The sequence below is a fragment of the Dromiciops gliroides genome, chromosome 4, assembly GCF_019393635.1.
Source record: "Dromiciops gliroides isolate mDroGli1 chromosome 4, mDroGli1.pri, whole genome shotgun sequence".
Taxonomy (NCBI): domain Eukaryota; kingdom Metazoa; phylum Chordata; class Mammalia; order Microbiotheria; family Microbiotheriidae; genus Dromiciops; species Dromiciops gliroides.
Window position 1 is genome coordinate 410,058,510 of NC_057864.1, and position 22,263 is coordinate 410,080,772.

At 37.5% G+C, this 22,263-nt stretch overlaps 1 protein-coding gene and 1 pseudogene across 2 annotated transcripts in view; both read right to left on the reverse strand.

The window, feature by feature from the left end:
* RPS6KA2 (ribosomal protein S6 kinase A2) overlaps window positions 1-22,263 on the reverse strand; it is a 599,568-nt gene that overhangs the window by 325,911 nt on the left and 251,394 nt on the right. The window lies entirely within an intron of this gene.
* On the reverse strand, window positions 21,219-21,471 carry LOC122756113 (annotated as a pseudogene).

A 22,263-nucleotide genomic window follows, 5' to 3' on the forward strand; every position in this document is an offset into this window, starting at 1 on the left:
AATGAGCCTGTTACCTATCAGACTTGTGCTACTTACCAGTTGTGTGGCACGAGCAAAGATAATGATAACAGCAACTGAATACAACACCCAAGTTTACAAAATGCTTCATGTACATTATTTCATTTGAAACGAGTGATTGGGCAAGTCTACCTTCTGGGCTATTGTGTTTAGCCAAAACTTATCAATTGAGCCTAAAAAAATGGCCCCTTCCAATTTTAGGATTCTAGGGCATCTCCCTTCTTTGGCCTTTAGTATTCTCATTTGCAAAATGAAGAGGCTGAACTAGGTCCCCTCTTCTAGCTCTAGAATTCTAAGACCATGAAGTTTTGCTCATATCTATATAAGGAAAGAAATTTCTAGGAAAACTGGTATATACCTGAATAAATATTAGCCTTGGGATAGGCAAAAAAGATAAGCCCAATGATACAATTCAGTGAAATATCTGGGTAGACTGCTGTTCCAAATAAACACCAAATGTTAGAGCTGAAAGAGATCTGAAAAATCAACTAGTCCAATCTCTTCATTGTAGAGATGAAGAAACTGAGACCAAGAGAGATAAAGTAATTGGCCTAAGGCCATATAGTACATATCTGGAATAGCAAGATCTCCAAACCAGGTCTTTTGAAAGGTCCAGGGGTGAGAGTACTGGATTTGAACTTAGAGGACCCATGTTTGGATCAAGAGAAAAGGGAGGATTGGCCTGCATCACAATGAGTGAATGCCCTGTGGCAAACATGTGATATAGAAATACATGAAAAGGGCAGCTAGGTGGCGCAGTGGATAAAGCATCGGCCCTGGATTCAGGAGTACCTTAGTTCAAATCCGGCCTCAGACACTTGACACTTACTAGCTGTGTGACCCTGGGCAAGTCACTTAACCCCCGTTGCCCCACAAAACAAAAACCAAAAGAACAAACAAAAAAGAAATACATGAAAAGAGTCACATGGGATGAAGAAGCATGGGTTGAGATCTATATCAATGGAAGGAATATCCATATTAGTGATATCACAAATCTGAATATTTTCCCCAAGGCCCCTCTTTCTGCATATACTGGGTGTCTAATAAATGTTTGCTATTTCTGGTTGTTTCTCTTGTTTTAAATATAGCTTTTAAAAATACTTTTGACAAGCTCTAGCTCTTCAAACTCTTCAAACAGGTCCATAGTATTCTTTTCTTTTCTTTTTTTTTGGCAGGGTTAGGTGACTTAAGGTCACACAGCTAGTACGGGTCAAGTGTCTGAGGTCGGATTTGAACTCAGGTCCTCCTGAATCCAGGGCTGGTGCTTGATCCACCATACCACTTATCTGCCCCTAAGGTCTGTAGTATTGTGTTTTCCCTCTGGCCTTCTGTTGGTTTTGTCCTCACTTCCATTTTCAGCATGCCTTTTAAAAAAATCATCTACATGTCTCCTATGTTGCCTCTACCTTCTCTAGCTCCCTGGAAGTCTTTATTTTGTCTGTGTGCTCTGCTTCAATAGTCTGTTTCAGTGCTCTATAGGGGAAAGTGGGAAAAGAACATGTAAATTTTGTATGAAGTAATTGAAAATACTAAGAGTTATACCAAAAGAAAAAGGCATGGAAGAAGAAGGGATCAATAGGGACAGTATCAGTACTAACATCAGGCTTGTCTGAATTCTATATCTATTTTTTTCTCATTTAATCCTTCCTTTTCTGCCCCTTTTAAACATTATTTTATGTTGGGTTTTTTTACATTCTATTCTTGCCTGCTCCCTGACACTTTCTCCCCTCCCTCTACTTTCAAAAAGTTCAAGTATTTGATTTGGAAACTACAGGAAAAGTTGATCAGTACCTAGACATTTATTTCTTCAACCCCTTGGAACCTTTTGTGCTCTGGGGTCCTTGAGGCATGCAAGCCATCCATTCCTGTCACTCAAAACCATTCCAGAAGAACCTCGACTCCATTTTCCACTTGGAGATCATTACTGAGGGGCATCCAAGTGGATAAAACACTGGGAATCCTACAGCCTAGGAGATGTACTAATGCTATGGATTCTGGGAAGAAAGATGCAAATCAATCACAAAACTGGGCAGTGAGACAAGCTCACTCATGCAAGCCAGCTATTTGTCTCTCATTCTATATCATTATTTGACATTTATAAAATTGTAAAAGTCTAAGTGAGTTATAAAAACACTTCTGATCCAAGAGTGCAATCCCCTTGGAAACACACTTGCTTTGTGTAGGCATGCCCTTACAATTCAGACTTTTGGTTTGGTTCATTGGTTGGAACACTGATTCATTGAAGATGTCTGAATTTTTTTCTCTTAACTAGAATGTGTGTATCCTGGAAGAAAGGTGGGTGTTTTAATCACAGTAGGTGTGCTCTTCCAGCAAATCATTTCTACCCTTGGTGAACCTTTCACTATGGGGAATGCCATGATACTCATTTATCTTTCCAAATGCAAAAAAAATACAAAATTTCATTTATCAAAGTCTTTCCTGTGCAGTCTCAGAGGAGGCTGCAAAGTCATGGGCTGAGTAAATAAACAGGACAGATGTCCAACCTCAAACAGTAATGAGGTGGGAGGAAAAAACAAGCCAAATGTACCAAAGATATTAAGACAAAAGGTGCCATTTCCCAATTCCAGGCTTATTAATTAAAACTAAAATTAAAATTATGTAGGATCACTCATTAAGCCTTTAATTTAAGCACAGACTGACAAAACTAATTGTACTAAAAATCTCCCACAGCTGTTCCCTGCTGGCCTCTGCAATATGCTGGAATAATTCCCAATGGATCTGCCAAATGAGTGTATGTTGTCTACAGTAGTGACAAGTTATCTCCATTCTATGGCTTCCTTCTCAAAGACTGGTTTGAAGTGATGAGAAGCATGCATTCTTTTCTTTACTCATATGGAGATTGATGATTAGTTCCTGGGTTTTGTGGTAAAGTGTAGAGAGTGACTAGAATAAGAGAGACCAGAGTTCAAATCTGGCCTTAGACATTTATTAGAAACTACAGATTAAATGGCCAAACTTCTGCCTACCTCAGTTTCCTCAGTTGTAAAACAAGGATAGTAACAGCACCCTTCTCCTAGGGCTGTTGCAAGGATCAAATGAGATCGTATTTTGCATGGTCTGGTATGTAGTAGGCACCATATAAATATTGAGAAAATAAACAGGGCAGGTGCCTGAGTTATAACATTAATGAGGAAAACATTTCTTCTTTTTTAAATTTTTTTTTTAAGTGGGGCAATTGGGGTTAAGTGACTTGCCCAAGGTCACACAGCTAGTAAGTGTTAAGTGTCTGAGGCTGGATTTGAACTCAGGTACTCCTGACTCCTGGGCTGGTGCTCTATCCACTGCGCCACCTAGCTGCCCCTCTTCTTCTTTTCAAATGTGTTTTGGGATTATTATAGGATCATAAGGTTTAGACTTGGATCTTATAGATCATCTAGTCTAATCCATAGACTAATTTTACAGATAAGTAAACTAAGGCACAGAGAAGTTGAGTTTTCTAATGCCACACAAGAAGTAGAATAAATTGGTTTGAAACCAATTCTCTCTTGAAAGTCAGTGTGGTACAGTAGAAAGAATAATGGATCTGGAGTCAGAAGTTGTTGTTCAGTCATTCGGTATGTCCAACTCAACAGGACCCCATGTACTTTGTCAATGGGTTTTTTATTTACTTGTTTGTTTGTGGAGCAATGAGGGTTAAGTGACTTGCCTGGTGTCACACAGTGAGTAAGTGTCTGAGGTCAGATTTGAATTCAGATCTTCCTCACTCCAGACCCAATGGTCTCTGCACAGGGCCACCCAGCTGCAGCTCCCCCTACCCCCGCCCCCCCAAATATTTATCATTTGGCAGTGGTAGTCAAAAGATTTTAATTAAAATTCCACTTCCACTACTTAAATCCTATGTTATCTTGGGCAAGTCACTTAACCTTCAATTTCACTATCTGTAAAATGAACAGATTAGATTAGATGTCATCTCTTTAAACTCTTTGTTTATGATCTATTTTGCAACATTTCACTTTCTATCTCCCTGCATTTCTTAGTATAGTTCCTTGTATCTGGTATTCAACTAATATGTTTCATTGAATGAATGATAGTAATTCATCACTGATGTTTAATTGAGTGTTTACTATGTACAGAACATTGTACATTATAAACATTTTGGCGGGGCGAGGGGAGCTTTTTGACTTAAGTGATTTTTCTTCCCATGGACCTATTGGAGAAACAGTGATACTGGAATCTAGTATTTAGACCCTTGTATTGCAAATGAGGAAATCTGAATTTTTTTTTATCACAGTCACTGATTTGCTGAGCAACGTGTTTATAATTTAGTATTTTTGCCTTTATTTCTATTTTTTAAGTTGTTAAATGCTTTTCCATATCTCATTAGATACAACTGGTTTTTCTTCCCAAAAAAGTGGGATGATCCTTACACAAAAACATCTTAAAAGTTTTTAACTATGGGGATAATTTTAATATGCTGGGTTCCCCCCCCGCCCCTTTACCTTCTTTGGTCTGATAGAATTTTAGAACAAGAAGGGAAATGCTAATATTTATTAGGTACTGAGAACTGTGGGCTATGTATTAAACATTCATTTCTGGTCTGTTCACTGCCCCTTTCAAAAAATAGTGTTGGATTTTTAACAAATACTTTAAGTAAAAATTGTTAGAGAAACATAGTTTCTGATAAAATCTTTATACCAATATACATGTGTTTTTGCTTTTTGTGGGAAGTAGTTTTGTACATTAGGTATTTTACAGACTAATAAAACTCGGAATACTTAGGGCCTGATGCATTAAATATGCATTATTAACTTTTTGATTAGCAGGTATCACTTGCAAATTACCAAAGATAGCCTGAAGTGGCCACTGAGAATCTGACAGGCTACCCACTTGATTATAATGTTTTCATCAGAAGAGAGAAGAAAAAATAAATTTATATACTCCTGTGGTTTCAGCTATCAACTATATTCAGATAATGCTGAAGTCTACCCTCTGCTACCCTCATTTCCAACTACCAATATAGGATGTCATGGGCATCTAGGTGGCATAGTGAATAAAGCATTGGGCTTGGAATCAGGAAGACGTCTTGCTGAGTTCAAATCCAGCTTCAGACACTTACTGGCTGTGGGACTCTAGGCAAGTCACTTAAACCTTTTTACTTCAGTTTCCTTATCCGTAAAATGAGCAAACCTCTCTAGTATCTTTGTTAAGAATACCCGAAGGGGCAGCTAGGTGGCACAGTGGATAAAGCACTGGTCCTGGATTCAGGAGGACCTGAGTTCAAAGCCAGCCTCATACACTTGACACTTACTAGCTGTGTGACCCTGGGCAATTCACTTAACCCCCATTGCCCTGCCAACCCCCCCCCAAAAGAATACCCCAAATGGGGTTACAAACTGATTGACTTAATAACAAATATAGAATGTCTCCATTTGGAGGTCTGTCTGACACATTTCAGACTTAATACATCCAAAACTGAAATCACCTACTTCCCCTTCCAAAATTAGAAATAGCTAAGGCATATTTGACCATTTTCATTCTCTTTTTCCTTCTTCTATATTTGTTACTAAGACCTTTGTTCAAATCCTCCCTCTGATAGTCACTACTTTTTTTTGGGGGGGGGGCATGACATTGAGGGTTAAATAACTTGCCCAGGGTCACATGGCTAGTAAGTGTCAAGTGTCTGAGACTGGATTTGAACTCAGGTCCTCCTGAATCTAGATCTGGTGCTTTATCCACTGTGCCATCTCACTACTTGTTTACAGCTAACAAACAGCAGATATGGGACTCAAACTTAAGTTTTCTAATACCAAATCCAAATTTTTTCTCTTCCTTCCTTCCTTCCTTCCTTCCTTCCTTCCTTCCTTCCTTCCTTCCTTCCTTCCTTCCTTCCTTCCTTCCTTCCTTCCTTCCTTCCTTCCTTCCTTCCTTCCTTCTGTAATTGGGATTAAGTGATTTGCCCAGTATCACAATGCTATTAAGTGTCTGCGGTCAGATTTGAACTCAAGTTCTTCTGACTCCAGGGCTGGTGCTCTATCCACTGTGTCACCTAGATGCCCCCCAATATTCTTTCCATTATAGCCTAGAGAAGTAAGTGTCGAAGTACAAGGAAAGACAGGAGTGAGGTCAGGATTCCTCAGTTATGGGGTTTATTGAGAGGCCCCTTCTATCCATGGACACCAAAGCCAAAGCAAGACAAGGGCCAGAGGAAAAAGTGCTAAATGCCTTTTCCAAAACCTGGTTGGGGGCTGGAACATTCTTAGGCCAATAAATTAGTAACTATTTATTATTAACTGCCCACATTGTAATGGATAGAGAGCTTTTGGACCAAGAAAATCTGAATTCAAGTCCTGCCATTGATATGTACTCACTGCGTGACTTTGAGCAAATCAATTACCCTCTCTCTGCTCCAAGTTGCAGAGAAGGTGCCCACCTGTATCAGTAGAGTGAATTCTACACAAATGAAATCACAAGTTCAGTATCTCTCCTCATAGGTATAGGTAGTCCAGAAGAATAATAAAATGAGGATACTGTGATTAAAGTAGCTCTCTACAGACAGGCCTAAATAAGTTAAAAAATATTAAATGATCATAGATAGGATGAGTCAGTATAATAAAAATAGCAATACTTAAAAAAAATTACTTATTCAATTTTAAGAGTGCAGGGTACTACTTTGGCCCATTCTCATAATTCCTTACTTTAAAGAGTCCCAGATTTATATTGTTATGTATTCAGAGATTTGACAAGAGACAAGGGTCTTGACTCATAGCTGTATTGTTAATGGCCAGCTAGTAGGACTCCCTGACTCTTGTCCATCCAATTTACTGCTGCCAAATTAATCTCCCTAAAACAACTACTTTTATTATGTTACTCCAATGTTCAAGAGTCTACAGAGATTCTCGATTTCCTCCCATATAAATTTCAAAACGAAACCCCTCTTTGTCATTTGTAGCCATGTATAGATGCTTTTGTTATGCTAGTAGATCAGCATGATAGGAGGCTAGGTAGCTCAGTGGTATAGGATTTGGAGTTAGGAAGATGAATTTGAATCTTGTCCCAAATGTTAGCTGTGAGTTTTTGGGCAAGTCACTTAACATATGTCTGCTTTAGTTTCTTTATAAAATGCAGATAATAATAGCCCCTATCTGCCAGGGTTGTTGTGAAAATAAAACAATATATTTGTAAAGCCCTTTGCAAATGTCCAAGAGTTATGTAAATGCATATAAGATTATTATTATTACCAATAAATCGGGAAGCAGTATCTTGGAAATCAAATGACAAATCACTTCAATATCTTTGCCAAGAAAGTAGCATGGATATTGTTGGTGTGCTATGGTCCAGGGGATCACAAAGAGTCAGAAATGACTGAGTGACTGAAAAACAACATTTTAGAATTACTCTGAATTTGAAGTCAAAGGACCTGGTTGAGAAGTCCAGCTCTGCTTTTAACTATCTGTGTGATCTTGGGCAAACCACTTAACTTCTCTCAGGACACTGGTTATTATCTATAAAATGAGAGGTTTAGACTAGATAACCTCTAAGGTCTCTTCCCAGCTTTCAATATACCCTGTAGGGGGCAGCTAGGTGGTACAGTGGATAAAGCATGGACCCTGGATTCAGGAAGACTTGAGTTCAAATCCGGCCTCAGACACTTGATACTTCCTAGCTGTGTGACCCTGGGCAAGTCACTTAATCCTCATTACCCCACCAAAAAACCACAAAAAACCCAACAACAACAACAACAAATATATATATATATATATATATATATATATATATATATATATATATATATATATATATATATATATATATATATATATATTTACCCCCTGTGATCTTCCTATGGTGCCATTTTGAATATAGACTCTCACTACAGTTAGTACAGGTATATGGTTAAAGATAAGTTATAAAAATTTTGGTCCCCTAAATGAAACTGGAAAGATAAAGTTGACTTCTTAAATATATAACAAGTATGTAAACAGTTTCAGTAGAATTGGCAACTTTAAAAAGAGAATTGCCCTCACATTCCTAGATCACTGTGCTCTGTGAATGTGGAAACACCTAAACATGGCCTAAAGCAATATATTAATGTTCAAAAACCTCTGAACAGGTTTTGGTAGGAACTCTCTTGATTACTATAGATCATAAGCCATCTACAATTTACTCTTGGAAACATTCCTGAAGTTTAGACAGATTAAATTACTTGCCCATGGACATAGAGAAAGAAAGTGTCAGGGGCAAGGTTTGAATCCAATCCTCCTACATCCAAGTTTTGGACTTCTTCTATTATGTGACACTACATCCATGATCCAGTAATGTATTTATTTTGGTATAATTAGACATAGAGATGAAATGAGAGAAGTAAATGCATTTGCCTCATATGTACACCTACCAAAAATATAAATTAGGTAGCATACCCCCCCGCCCCCAATCCTAAGCAACATAGACTGCTGACCTTGGCCTTGGAATAGTGCAGACAATAAATTCTCATTCATTCTTATCCTGATACATAGCAAACCACATGGGCTACTTCTTTTTTTTTGTAAAATTACACATCCACTTTGATTTAATTTTCCTTATTTTGTTCAATTTCCCAGACCATGATGAACTGCCTGATGTGATTTCTATTTTCAATTTCATTTTCCCCTAGCCTTGATGTGTCTTGGCAACAGAAATGCTATTGTCTCTTTCTCCATTAAGCCAGATGAACCCATCGCTTCAACACAGATTCTAATCAACTACATATGACCAAACAGAAACAACTGGTCTTTCACGTACAAAAGCAAAACAAGCATCACTCACGACCAATATATGAACCATCCATTGAAAAATCAAGTATTGCTAAAAATGCTCACTGGGCACAACACTGTCAATCAATCAGTGAACATTTGTGAAGCAGTTACTAAGTGCTTGAAATTGTGCTAGACACTGGCAATACAAATATAAGGAGAAAGAAAGATAGTTCCTGCCTTTATTAAGTAGTTTATATTCTAGACGGGGAACACAATCCATAAAGGGAAGCTGAAAAGGTGAGTGGGGAAACAAAGTGGGCATTGTCCAGCGAGAAGTGAGACATGGCTGATCTAGGTGTTCCCTTAAATGGAGGTTCTGAGGTTCCTTAAATGGGAGGAACCAATCCAATCAGAGGGACAGGCTACAGGGGAGGAGGGTACTTTCAAGGGCTGGAGTGAGACTTCAAAAGGAAAAATTGGTGATAGTAGAGGAAGTCAGGAGTACATCCTGGAGAGGAGAGTTCAAATCCTAGCTTTATTGCTTAGAACCTGTCTAATCTTGAATTAACCTTTCTGGGTCTCAGTTTCTCATATGTAAAATTAAGGGGATTGGACTAGGTGAGCTCTCAGGTTGCTTCTAGCTCTGAATCTGTGATCCTCCAGCCCAACTATGACTTGCCAACATACTGTGCTCTCAGTAATACAAAGGAGCACGCAGTCTCTGCCCTATCCTGGAGGAGCTCACAATCTCAGGAAATAAGACCTATATATGAGATAACTAGAGAAAAAAGCATCGGACAATACTGTTCAGATAGAATGCTAGACATGGAAGTGATCAGTAAGAAAGGAAGATTTCTTAGAGGTAAATCTTGGAATTAGGTTTGAGGGAAGGGACAAACATAAAAGACAGGAAGGAGGATAAGATATATGTTTAGGAAGAAAAGGAAACTTAGGCTCAGTAGGAAAAGAATCACTTGGAGAAATGAACAAGACAAAACTATTCTCTGTGGTTAAGGAATTGGTTGACTTGTGAGATATAGCTATGCTGAGGCATAGCAAGATTTAAACATTTTTTTGTTAAGAGAAAAAGGTTTAGGGGCAGCTAGGTGGCTCAGTGGATAAAGCACTGGCCCTGGATTCAGGAGGACCTGAGTTCAAATTTGGCCTCAGACACTTGACACTTACTAACTGTGTGACCCTGGACAAGTCACTTAACCTCCATTGCCCTGCAGAGAGAGAGAGAGAGAGAGAGAGAGAGAGAGAGAGAGAGAAAGGTTTGGGTAGGCATGGAGATGTAAGGTATTGGGGCAGAGTACTAGAATGTTATAATTTTTCTGAGGTTTTGATTCCCTTGCAATTGCTTACAAGCTTCATGGGAGTGAGATTTGGCTAAAGTCATAGAACATAATTGGGGATCTGTTTTAATTTATTTACAGGGTTGTATAAATAAAGAGAAAAGGTCGAATCTGATAGACATTGGGGAAGAGAACTGGCAAGATTTTGTGACTGATGAGATATAGGGTACAAAGTAGGAAGTCAAACATTATTTCAGAATTGGGAGCTGAGTGGACTTGGATGGAAGAGAGTATGACTTGAAATAATTCCCAATCTACATGTACCTTCAAGTAAAGGCTAAATGACCGCATGTGTGGAATGTGGGAAAGGAAATTCTTCCACAGGTCTAAATCAGACTGGCTGACATCTGAGGTCATTGCCACTGGGAAAAAAGGTTTTGAAAATCTTTGTGGGATTGTGGGGAGAGGCAGGAGAGGGACAGAGGAGTTCCCTATGTTGCCTAGAAAAGATGAGAAATCAAATATTTTGTCACTCTATTCCTTGTTAGTTTCTATATTGGACAAAGCTTAAGAAGCACTAAATAGTTGAATTATATCCATGGAGAAAGATGCTTAGATTAAAAAAAAATAGCCCCATTTTCAAGATAAGGCAGTGAAGTCTCAGAGAAATAAAGTGACTTACTAACCCTGGGCCCTTAACATTCCATGGTTTGTAAGGAGTCAGGGTGAGACTCAAATTTCAAAATAGAAAGACAGTGGTTTCTGTTATACCATATTGAGAGAGGAAGAAGGAGATTGTGGCTAGAAAAGAGAAGAGGGTAAGTTGGATAGGTCGGGAGCCAAAGTTTAGAAGTAAAGATGCTGACAAAGAACTGAGGAAAACAAACAAATAAAGCTAATGGAATTATTACTTAATGTTAACTCCAACAACCAGGGATTGAAAAATGAAAACTCCATCCCTTATGGCAGGGGTTTAAAAGAAGGTACATTGGGGCAGCTAGGTAGTGCAGTGGATAGAGCACTGGCCCTGGAGTCAGGAGTACCTGAGTTCAAATCCGGCCTCGGACACTTAACACTTACTAGCTGTGTGACCCTGGGCAAGTCACTTAACCCCAATTGCCTCACTAAAAAAAAAAAAAGAAGGTACATCCATACATATGGTATATACAAATATATCATTGCAGTTTTGGTTTTATATGCATGTATAGATGGACAGGTAGACACTATAGCATTGGATAGAATGATGGGTCTAGAGTTTTCCTGACTCTAGGTCTTCCTGACCTGAGTTCAAATCCAGATTCATACACTTACTAGATGTGTGATCATGGGCAAGTTACTTAATTTCTGCCTCAGTTTTTCCAACTATAAAAATAGGGATCACAACTGCGCCTATTTCTTAGAGTTGTTGTGAGAATAAAATGAGCTATTTGTAAAGTGCTTAGTAGGGAACCAGGCAAATAGTAGGTGCTTAATAAATTGTTCCCTTCCCACACCCTCATATGATGAATGGATGGAGAATCTTAAGATGATTAGCTTTAAAAAGGAAAAATTGGTGGTGGGGTTTGGTGAAGGAGGGAAAATACACAGGACAAGGATCTTCAAATATTTTAAGATCTCTCTTGATTAAAAAAAGTTTTGAGTTGGTCACAGAGGGAAGAACTAAGACCAGTGTGTGAAAATGATAAAGGAGTGTATTTTGGCTTGTTATATGGAAGCATTTCTGAATGAACAGAGCTGCCCCCAATTAGAATAGATTCCCTTGCAAGGTAGTGAATTTCCTATCTGCATAAGTCTTTATATAAAGGCTAAATGATCGTTTGCATGGAATGTTGTAAAGTGAATTCTTCCATGTATAGAGATTAAAGTAAATGACATCTGAAGTTACTTCCAAATCTGACATTCTAGGATACCAAGTCAGAATAAAAAGTCATTAATACATATATGGGTGTGTATACATGTATTTTTTTTTGGCATATAGAAAAGACTTGATTCTGATTCAATAAAATAAAATATCAGTGTTGGGGAGTGACCTCACATGTCATCCACTCAACGTATGTGTGAAGGAATTCGTTCTACAATATTCTTTACAAGGGTATGTGAAAATGTAAGTAATAAGTATGTGTGATATTTCATTATTATCTGTTTGCTATGTGATTTCTGTGAATGTGGAACAGGGAATGATGCATCTTGGGTAGTCTCCTTGGCCAAGCCACAGAACCTCCCCATTTCTCTATCTGCAAAGCATAGATTAAGTCATCTTATTTGCTTTCTATCTGATAGAATGTTGAGAACTGCAAGCTAAACACAATTAAGGAACTCAGAGCCGCCTAAGTAAGTGGCTCTATGTAGACAGCTTCTTTAAATGGATCATCTTTTGGCAATTAACAGTGCTAGCCATGTCCATAATTACATTTCATTTCACATGACCACTGCAGTCTAGTTGATTATCCTTCTTTAGCATTTAAGGGAAAGAGGAAAGGAGGGAGAGGACATTTTGAAAGCTACATGAAGTTTTCCCTCAAATAATTCACATTTCCAATGGAAACTGAATTTAGTAGATTAAAAAAAAAAACAAGTACAAATTAAATGAAAAATTGGCAAGTAAAAAAAAAAAGAAATCTTGAAAGCCTTGATTCAGCCCAGTTACTTTTTGAGAATCTTTTCCCTTAGGATGGAATTCTGGACATAAAATTGAATAAAAGATAGGCTCACAAATGGTGCTTGGACTAGATTTTTTTTTCCTTTTAGCTTAGTACCACTTCACATTTTCAAAACATGATTACCTCTTCAAATGTTCATTTTAAATTATTTAGTTAAATCATGATGATACAATAAAAAAATCATACAATTTTAGAACATGAAGGAAAGTTGGAGATCACCTAGTCCATCCCAATTAACTAGCAAGTAAAAAAATGGAGGTACAAAAAGATAAAATGATTTGACCAAGACTACATAATTGGGGAGTAGTATAATCAGGCCTAGAAGCCAGATTTCCCAATTCCCAAGTGTTTTTTAATTTGATTCAACAAACTTTTATTTTGCACCTACTATTTATAAAGCACTAAGATAACCAGGATGAAATAAAACATAGGTTCTGCCCTCACAGAGCTTAGAAAATAATAGGGAGGATAAAACATAGATCCATATATTTAGGATCTAAGGCAGAATATGATGCAGTACAAAACATGAAAAATCTGAGGAAGAAAACATCATTTAATGCAGGGGATCATATATACACATACACATATACATATACACACTCATACATACACATACCACACACACACAGAAGGAAAAACAGTTAGGAGATTGCTACAAAAGTCTACATAACAGGTGATAAAGACCCGAACTTGTTTTTTTCTAAATTTTCTTTTTTTTTTTAAATCAAGGAAATAGCAAATATAGACGAATATTTAAACAAAAGAAAAAGAGGATTACATATGACCCTGTAACAATCTATGACTATATAGATTGCTAAAAATGCATGTGTTATACTCTGGCTTGATGGAAGGGTAGGCACATGGGCATTGGTAAGAGAAGGGTACTGCCAATGCTCGTATGCTGGAGAAGGTGACCTGGATGAGGTAAATGAGGATTCTACAGTGTCTACTCTGAAGATACCATGAATACAAAAAGATTGACCACCATATATACCACAGTCTGTACTTGAAGGTGAAGGGAAATGTATTCAAGAATAAGTGGATCCAGAGGGTAGCTAGGTGGTGCAGTGGATAAAGCACAAGCCCTGGATTCAGGAGGACCTGAGTTCAAATCTGGTCTCAGACACTTGACACTTATTAGCTGTGTGACCTTGGGCAAGTCACCTGACCCTTATTGTCCCGCAAAAAAAAAAAAAAGAATAAGTGGATCCTCATGGAGGACATTCATAAACTGAAGGCAGACAAGGCCTGGAAGAAGCTCCTGGCTGAGCAGGCTGAAGCTTGCTGCTCCAAGACTAAGGAAGCACGAAAGCATTGGGAAGAGCACCTACAGGTTAAGAAAGAGGAGATCATCAAGAATTTATCTAAGGAGGAGGAGACCAAGAAATGATTATCCCCCATCTCCTCTGTACATAGTACCCTTCTATTTGGCTCATACAATAAAACTTGACAGACTGTCAAAAAAAAAATTCATGTGTTAAATTTGACTAGGTAGTTCTAACACCTCCTTGTCCACCTATTTTCCTTTCTGAATTTCCTATTTCTGTTTTTTTAAGTGTCTTATTGATATCCTTTTCTTTTTTTGGGGGGAGGGTATGGCATTCCCACTACTTCCATAATTCTCCTCTACACTTAGCCAACCCCAAATAAAAGAAGTCCTTTATGCTTTCTTCCCATCCTGAGAAATAAATGAAGCCTTCCCTTGTAACAAGGGAAACAAACACACTAGCCTGCATGTGTAAATGTGTAATTCACTCTCCACCTCTAGCTCAAGCACTTCTCTGCCAAGAGGTGGGAAGCATGCTTCATCCTCAGTCTTCTAGATTTCTAATTGGTCATTGCATTGATCATAGATTTTAAGTCTTTCACAATGATTTTCCTTCACAATATTGTAGTCATTGTATAAATGATTCTCCAGGTTCTGCTTACTTGATTCCAAATCAGTTCATATAAGTCCTCCAAGGTTTTCCTGAATTCTATACTTTTATCCTTTCTAATGGCATAATAATATTCTATTGTATCCATATGCCATAATTTGTTCAGCTAGTCAACCAAGTGATGGGTAATCACTTTGCTTCCAGTTCTTGGATAAAAAAATGCGGCTATAAGTATTTATATACTGAAAAACTTATTACAGAAAAATTATTGACTGAAGTCTTGGCAACAGGTTTTTCTATTTTCCAAGGACTGAGTTATGAATGGAGAAGCTCATCACTAGTAGTAAGAGTCATTTTTGATGAACACCTTGGCTACAGCAATTCAAGAAACTAAACTGACTGATGTAGAGAGAGGAAAGAACTTTGCAAAATTTAAATTGCTATGTAAACTACTTGCTGTTTTTATTATTATAATTATAGGTAGAATTAGAATGACTTGGCAATTGTTATATAGAATGAGGAAGAAGGAAGAGTTGAAAATGATGATGAGATTTCAAGTCTAGGTAAGTAGGTAGGTGGTAGCCACATCAAAATAAATAGAGAAGTTACAGGAAAGTACAGGTTTTCAGGGGACATGGGGGAAATCATGAGGTCAATTTTGGACACACTGACTTACAGGTGATTGCAAAATATTCAGATAGAGAAAGCCCACTGATTTCAGAGTGATGGTGATATAGGATGAAGAGATAGAATTATCCTCTGCAAAGGAGGAATCTTGAAGCTCAGACAGTGATAAGAGGGCTAAGGCCATCTGCATTCTCTTCTCACCTCTACATTTTGGAATCTCTGGTTTCCTTTAAGATGCAGTCCAAGTGGGGAGTAGCTAGGTGGTGCAGTGTATAAAGCACTGGCCCTGGATTCAGGAAGACCTGAGTTCAAATTTGACCTCAGACACTTGACACTTACTAGCTGTGTGGCCCTGCGCAAGTCACTTAACCCTTGTTGCCTCCCCCCCCACACACAAAAGATGCAGTCCAAGTGTCACCTTCTATGTGACACATTTCTAGGTTCCCCATATTACTAGTGCACATTCCCAAAATTACCTTGTAGACACTTTGTCTATGTTAAGTATGGATTTATACATGTACATTTCTCCCTCTTCCCATTAAAATATGAACTCCTTGAGGGCATGTAAAGAATTCTCTTTTGTCTTTGTATCTTCAGTGTTTACCACAGTTCCTAGAAAATAGAACTAAATAAATACTTGTTGATAGATTGTCCCCTTGGAGGACACTCTAATTTAAAGGATGAATGGAAGACATGGAGTCACTCCAAATGCAATCTGTGCACCTGAATTCATTCAAGTAGACCCAGAAAGGAGCTAGCAATAAATAGTGACCAGTATCATTGCATTCAGTTTTCTAAGTTCAGGGTTAAGGGAAATAGAACACATTCTAAATCATTGTTGCCAAAATTCCAGAATGGGATTCTTCTTCACTATACCTTGACAAAATCTGAGCCCAGGTCTCTTGGCTCCAAGTAAGTTATTCAATCAACAGTCTTTTATTAAGCTCTTACTATATATATTATGCTAACCATTAAAGATAGAAAAAGAAAAAGAAAAAATATGGTCCCTGCTGTCAAGGAGTTTGCAGTCAAATAGGACAGACAACATCAAAACAACTATACAAAATATGTACAATCTTTCACTAGATCCCAGAGCCTGGAAAAATGTCCTTGAAAAACTACTGACTTGTTGGAATCCATCATGGCTCATCTACTCTGCTTCACATTTAACTGATGACCACAAGCTGAAAGTTTGCCATTAAATTGGGATTACTAGCTCTAGCTAAATTCTGTGAAATCACTATTTCAATTTCATTCTACTTTCTGCTTCCACTGCATGAGCCTATAAGAGGAAAGATGCAAAAGGAAGAAGGTTGCCAGCTATCCACTTTTTACACATTCTAGAAACCAAGATCTGGAGAGGTTTTGTGATATTCCAGAAAAGCCAAGGTACATATTGTAGTTGGGTTTCCCAATTTGTTCAGCTATCTAGAATAGAAGTGGTGCCTGTTGATGCTTCCAGGGGCCACCTTGGAATTTCCACTTCCTGTAGGTTGGGCACTGGATGGTAGTGGTGCACAACAGAAGCAAAGAGGGAGAGAAGAGGCATTACCCTGTGCTTCCTCCCTGACTTTTCAACCCTCACCTCCATTCTCAGTCCGGGAAGTAGTCCACAGCCTTATAGAGGCAGAGACCCAAAGGTCGTTCTAAAGGACAAAAATGCTTTCATCAATATTAGGTCAGGGACTATATGTATATGTCAAGCATTTGAACAATTAAAAAAAAACCCTAGTTAATGCTTAAGTCTTAGTTTAAGGCTCTAAAAAGAGCTGGTTGATTAGTAAAAGCCATACATCAGGGGGCAGCTAGGTGGTGCAGTGGATAAAGCACTGGCCCTGGATTCAGGAGGACCTGAGTTCAAATCTGGCCTCAGACATTTGATACACTTACTAGCTGTGTGACCCTGGGCAAGTCACTTAACCCTCATTGCCCTGAAAAAAAAGGCCATACAATACATAACTTTACAAATCTGTAATTGCTAGCATTTATATAGTAGTTTAAGATTAACAAAGCACTTTATATCTGTCTGTCTATCTGTCTATCTATCTATATCCTCACTGATCCTTGCAACAATTTTAAGAGGTACATTTTAAGTGACTTGCCTGTGATCATATAACCAGCGTCAGAATCAGACTTTGTATCTAGGTCTTCATGATTCCAAGGTCAACATTCTATACATTATGCCACACTTCATAGATATTATTTGTATACATGCTCTACCCCTTTTAAATTATAATGGTTTTCATCTTTATTATTTATTTATTATTTTATATTTCATCAAGTATACAGTTCCTTGTTTAATAAATAGCATTTGGAATAAATTTAATAAATGAATGCAAAGGATTACTTTGAGTTTTCCCAAAGAATTTCATAAATTTTTAGAGAAAGATCATGACACTGTTTTAAACCCCACTTTTAATGAAAGCAAATGAGAAACGAGTCAAAATACTAAGAGCAATCCTAGCAAGGTGGAAATATTTTTCAAGGCATTTTACTACATTTGTCATAACTCTTTTGTACTAAAATGAGTGTATCAGTTCAGATAGCAAATGATTCAAGAAAGGTCTGTGGTGGTAGAGAATAGCAGAAAGAAGTAGATTATGTATACCTATTAAACTAATCCGAGGATTATGGGGTTGGGATAACATACCCAAATGGTACTCACAGTGGAGATTGCTTGATATGATTTAATCAGTGGTTAAGGAACTTTAAACATTTGTATACTTTTCAGATAGCGAAACCTAGGATCTACAAAGTCCATCCATTAGTGTAAGGAGAAAGTCATTAGCCATGAGTAAGCAGCCTGAGCACAGGGAGATCAAGTAAACAAGCATTTATTAAGTGCCTACTAAGTGAAAGATACGGTAAGATAGACAATGAAGAGAACAGCCAATTTTTTCATTTTTAGTAAGCATTTATTAAATGCCTACCATGTGCTAAGCACTGAATTAGGCACAAAGCTAAAAATCAAACAGCCTTTGCTTTCAAGGATCTGCTTGAAGAAAGCAATATGTGCACAAAATATATGCTTCACTGGGTTGTTGTGAGGATCAAATAGGAAAACATCGATTTGTTTTGCAAACCTTAAAGCTCTATGTCAACACTAGTTAATATTGTTACCACCATCATCAAAATAAATATCTATATAATATATAGATAAATCAAAATATATAGATATTATATAGATATATCAAACATAAATAGTATATAGATATATCAAACTATATAGACAATATATAAATATATAAAACCACATATATTATATAGATATATAAAACATATAGATGTTATATAGATATATAAAACACATATATAATATATCAAAATAGATATATATTATATAGCTACATAAAAATATATATTTATATAAACACTAGTTAATATTGTTACCATCATCATCATCATTAATAATCAGTTGATAAACATTTATTAAATGCCTACTATGTTCTAGGTACTATGCTCAATCACCTATTATATTTAATATATTGTATTAAGAGTTAGGGTGATACATGGTTTAGCTAAAGCATTGTGCCTGCCCTCGCAGAGCTTCCAGACTAATAGGGATATAAGGCCCATGGACATATAATTGTATAGTCAGGTCCTGGGGCTTACTAGTAGTAGAAAGAAATGGCATCAAGAGGAGGCAGAGAGTGGCCACTTGTTCTTGCATGGAGTCATCATGGCTCTTTTTTGTATCATAGATATAAACATTTAGCAAAAGGAAACCTAAGGGGACAGCTAGGTGGTGCAGTGGGTAAAGCACCGGCCCTGGATTCAGGAGGACCTGAGTTCAAATCTGGCCTCAGACACTTGACACTTACTAGCTGTGTGACCCTGGGCAAGTCACTTAACCCTCATTGCCACACACATGCAAAAAATAAAAAATTAAAAAAGGAAACCTCAGTACAAGAAAAAGTCATCCTGTCTCTAAAATATTTTCATTTCTTTTCTCCTTGTCAATGGACTAAGTTTGTATTCTTTAATAGGGCTGTCCTAAAGTCCAATAGTCACTAATGTGATCTGGTGGATCTTTGTAAAAGCAACAGAAAATCAAAATAAGAAAAGCACAATGAAATAAGCATTCACACAAGGGAAACGGCATGTGGCTTGTGTGCACATGCTATTAATGTGCAAAAAAACCTCCCTAGAGTTCAAACACTATGTACTAGTATATATGCCCCTAAATTAGTAATAATCAAAGTGAGAGGAAAATATTTAAATAGAATTAATTAGATTCATTTCTTCCTTAATTGGATTCTAAAAGAAAATTTTTAACCAAAACATGTAAGTACTCTTTGCCTCCTTACATTTGACTCTATAACCTAAATCTGGATCCCGACATTCTGCTGTCCTTGATAGATACAGGATGAATTCAGTTCTGTGGTACCTCTTACAGTGGCTTTCTCCAATGCCTAGAATATCCTCCCTCTCCTTACCCCCACCTCAAAGAGTTCTTCTCTTCATTCAAGTTGGAGCCCAAGCACCATCTTCTGCATGAAATCTTTCCTGATTTCCCCCCAATTGCTTGTGCCCTCCTTCCCATTATATTTGATAGTTTGTGTGCATATTTATCACCTTTATATTTGTGCACACTATCATTTATTTTTACTTTTTCTCCTCCATTAGAATATAAGCTCACTGAAAATAGAGGTTGTTTCATTCCTTGTACTTGTTTCCCTAGCACTCAACATAGTGCCTGACGCATAGGAGGTACTTAATATTTGCTGACTGGTTGATGAAAAGGTGGCTTCTTCTTTTTTATATCACTTTCCTAGAGAAGCCAAGTACATAACGCAACTCTGCATATACATACTGCTTTCCTCTCCCACATACCCGCTTCCAAACTGAAACTAGGCTACAAGGGCAAGGTTTGGAGATGAGATGGACAGGGTGAAGAGCTGGGCCAGACTATGTGGAGAAGTCCGTGGATGGATATATTCTTCCTCTTCCTACACTTCACCTTACAGTCAGAACAGGAGTTTGGAAATATAGGGCTGTAGCTCTACCTCATGTCATATTTATTTGTGCAAGTTTTATCCTTTTATCCTTTATCCTTCTTTGAGGGCAGTAACTATGTTCATTTTCAACTTTGTATTTCTAGTGCTTTGCAGATGGAAATTACGTCAATGTTTTAAACTGAATTTCTCATTATTTCAAATTAAAAACCCTTCCTCAGGTACCATTTGCTTTGAATTCTGTTTTTAGTTATTGTGTGAGGTAGTCTTGAAAGGCAGATTGGTTGTTTTACCTCCATTTTTTGAAAAGAAAAAACACACTGAGGAATAGAGATTTGAAGTGATGTTCAGGGGAATGGTAAGCCAGAGAAAGAGCCTGGGATGGAATAGAGCCATTGACATCACTTAGCTACTGCAGGACAACCTGTCTTTTGCATAAGAAATTTAAATAGCATCATTATGGCCTCTGAGTATCCCTGAGATACTTAGAGACCTGTTTTTCCATCATAATGAATCCAATTAAGCATTTATGATTTAAATTATACTGGAAAAACTCATGATGGCTCATTCACTGCTCACCCTCTTATAGGCATATAATCTGAAGAAGCAATGATTAGGGAGAATCAAAAATGGGAAAATTATTGAAAGGCAATTTTTGGTCAGCTGATGGGTTATAAAATGCGAAGGAGGAAAAAGAATGTCAATTTCCACTATGTCTAAAATTAGAGACTTTCTCTAGAGCATACTTACATAGGTACTATTACACTCATGCTCGTGTGCCCTCTCAAAGATCCAAAAGGTCAACAAGAAATGAAGAGACATCTCTCCAAAGGTCCAAGAAAGCCAAGAATACACTTTAAGAATGGCTAACAATTCCATTATCAATTCCCTTCCCTTCCCTTCTTCTTCCCCTTCCCCTTCCCCTTCCCCTTCCTCTTTCTCTTCCCCATCTTTCCTTCCTTTTTTCCTTAAATACTTTTATTTCAGCCAACTTGAACACTTTCCCAATGTTTAGGGGAAACCAAGAATATTGCTTTCTTTATACTCTTTTCATTATAACTAGCAAGGAAAGTACACAGAATTCATTATTTTCCTACATGCTGGTAGGGAGCTTCTGTTGCCTGTTCTTGGTATAAATTTGTTTTTTTAAATATTTTATCTCTTCTAAGTATAACATTTTACATTTTTCATAAAGAGCTGGGTTTTTATGGTAGGCAGATAGATATTCTAATAATGATAAATTTTCCTCCCAATACTTTACCACCTTAAAAAAGCCAGAGTTCTTTGAAGCATTTGATGAAATCTTGTGCTTGATTAGAATTTCTCTCCCTTGTCTTCTCTCTCATAAACTTGGGAATCAAAATATCTCTCTCTGTCTTGGCGTGTTTTTGTCTCTGCCTCTCTGTGTATTTTTGCCTTTGTCTCTGCCTCTCTGTCTCTGTCTCCCTGTCATGTCTCTCTGCTCCCTCTCTCTGTCTCTCAGATAAAGATCTTCATCTTGGTCCAGTTGCATCTATTTAGGTGACAGTAGTGGCCTATCAATCAATTTTCCTGGTAACATTAATACTGATGGAGGCAGCTAGGTGGCTGCACCAGCCCTGGATTCAGACACTTGACACTTACTAGCTATGTGACCCTTGGCAAGTCACTTAACCTTCATTGCCCTGCTAATAATAATAATAATAATAATAATGATTATGATGATGATGATGATGATGATGCCACTTTTTAGTCCAGTAGATTAGTCTGAGGTCTGACTGTAGATGTCTATTTTATACAACTGTCAGAAAACTTAAGATTGTAAAAATCCCTTTGACATAAATTATAAAAATGAAAAGGCCATAATGGGGGTGTTTCATTTTCAGATTTGTGTTCCCTGTGGCTATCACACTGACTTGCACATAGTAGGTGCTTAATCCATATTTATTGAAAACAGACATGACCCAAAATACAACACTAACTGAATCAGGGATTCTACTAACTATAGCCCTCATCTATATTCTAGAAGGTAGAGCCATCTGAAATGGTTCATTGGCTACTATTTTGTTTTAAGGTTGAACACTGCACTGATCTAGATATCTTTTCATCATGTGTCAAACTTGATCAAAATCATTACCCCTTAAGTGTTTTCATGGAAC